This window comes from Bactrocera tryoni, chromosome 4 (genome assembly GCF_016617805.1).
Source record: "Bactrocera tryoni isolate S06 chromosome 4, CSIRO_BtryS06_freeze2, whole genome shotgun sequence".
Taxonomy (NCBI): domain Eukaryota; kingdom Metazoa; phylum Arthropoda; class Insecta; order Diptera; family Tephritidae; genus Bactrocera; species Bactrocera tryoni.
Genome location: NC_052502.1, coordinates 59359295 through 59361785, shown reverse-complemented (window position 1 = coordinate 59361785; position 2491 = coordinate 59359295).

Genomic DNA, 2491 nt, shown 5'->3' with positions numbered 1-2491 from the left:
TTGATTGTCGTTTCTTTTAAGTCGTTCGTGAGTTATAGCGCCGCAAACATGGAGCAAAATAAAGAGAAAATACGGCATATTTTACAGTACTACTACGATAAAGGCAAAAATGCATCTCATCGGAATCGATCTTCAGTAGTTGAAGTCGATTAAGAATCGATTCTTGACATTCGAAAAATCGATTATTTTACGAGAAAACCCGATTCTCGAGTAGAATCGGAATCGTGTTTACCATCCCTACTGGCAGCCATCGCAAGCACATACATATAATAACCGCCGCACAATAACCACCACAAAAAAATGATTTTTTTTCCATGTTCTTTATATGGAAAACAGAAAATTTGAAACAGGCACCTCTTTAATATTATTATTATTAAGAGCTCTCATCTTTTGAGTGACTTCTTCGAAAAAGTTTTTAGCCAGTTTTTCAGTTGACTCAGAATGACACACCCTAATGTACATGTATGTAATTAAACATTTCATTTAAACATTTTAAAATATTTTGAGAGTATGTATATAAAAAATCGCATCACCTCACCTCACTTCAGTCGCCGAATTGCTGCAAACTCACAAACAGAGTGCATAACCCCTTCACCATGCTACTTCACCACATAAACAAAGACACCGCTGTAGTGGCGAAGTCTACACACTCACTACACATTTGTTCAGAGTCAGTCAATAGGAATTTTTCAGTCGCGATCGGTCATCGGTCAATTTGCGCGCCAGTTCGTGTTGCGGAAAAAATAGTAATACATGCGTTGGAAGTTAATAGTAGAAGTGTTTTTTAAATTATTTTGTTTAATTTCAAATCTTAAGTTTGAGTTGTGTAAATTAAATTAATAAAATCTAAATTTAAGTGAAAAGTTGTAAGTGAAAGCAAAAAATGTGTGTAAAGTGAAATAAAAAATTGTGCATAGGTAATTGCGTTTTCTGTCATATGTTTATGTTTGTTAAGGGGGTTAATAGCGAAGTCAGTGGAAATCGAATGTTATATATCAATCACAAATAGTGCTACAGTAAGTTAGTAAATTAATTTCTATTTAATCATATTTCGTAAAATGTGAGTACAGGTTGTTTGTATACAAATTACTTTTATATATATTATTTTTTAATAAATTGAAATATTTTTAATAATTTTTAATAATTTTTTATCAAAATGAGAGGTGACTTTACATATATTAAACTAATTTTAAACTTCATTTTAAAAATTAAAAAAAAATTTTAAAATACAATTGAAAAGTGTAGATAAAATATTTAAAAAACATTTTTGGTAAACTCGATATCAAAAATATTCTAAAACCTTAATTTCTAGCTTTTAAAAAAATTGTTCTTAAACAAAATGCTTACAAAGTGCTATAAGATTTCTGTTAACTGAATTGGTAATCTTTTTTGCATTTAATTTCCGGGTTTTTATGTGGGTCTGTTTAATTCTCGAACAATGCTGTTAAATCTAATTGAATCATTCAAGAATTACAACGTTTATCATTTTTTTAAACAAAGTTATTGAAAATAAATATTTTTTTCACATATAAAACTCTTATTTTACACTAATATTGTATTACAATTATTTCATCAGTTAAACTTTTCTAACAGAATATTTGGGAAACTTCACTTACTTAATATACATAATATTATAAAATTCATATATGTATATATGATCATTTGTTACATTTTGTTTGTTTTGCATTATTATACTAACTTTAACATCTGACTTATATTAATTTCACAGATCTCATCATGTTAATCTTAATTTTCTCACATAATAATGCTTCATTAAAATTCATGAAGCAGGCACCATTTATTCGACCATCTACGTATTATTGCTTTCGGGAGCAATACGATTTCATGCATACATATGTATATATCAAATAAGTTACTCTGCTTTTATCCATTTATATCTCATTTCATTTTACATCAACGTACATACTATATAACTACATATGAAAGCATTTTGAATTTTGGACTTTTATTTAAATATTAGTAATTGTTATGAATATTTCCCAGCCTTTCCACTATTACTAGAATTTTGCACTCGAATTTGCCACAGTCCGCAAATTATTCATTCCTAAATTGGTTAAATGGCTATAATTTGCATGCGTGCAGAACAGCGTTAATAAAAATTCACATTCACTTCAAATTTACCCAAATATTTACTTATGTAAAAAATAATCTTCTTCTTCTTATTAATTGGCGTAGACACCGCTTACGCGATTATAGCCGAGTTAACAACAGCGCGCCCGTCGTTTCTTCTTTTCGCTACGTGGCGCCAATTGGATATTCCAAGCGAAGTCAGGTCCTTCTCCACTTGGTCCTTCCAACGGAGTGGAGGTCTTCCTCTTCCTCTGCTTCCCCAGGCGGGTATTGCGTTCAGAGCTGGAGTGTTTTCATCCATCCGGACAACATGACCTAGCCAGCGTAGCCGCTGTCTTTTAATTCGCTGAACTATGTCGATGTCGTCGTATATCTCGTACAGCTCATCGTTCCATCGAAT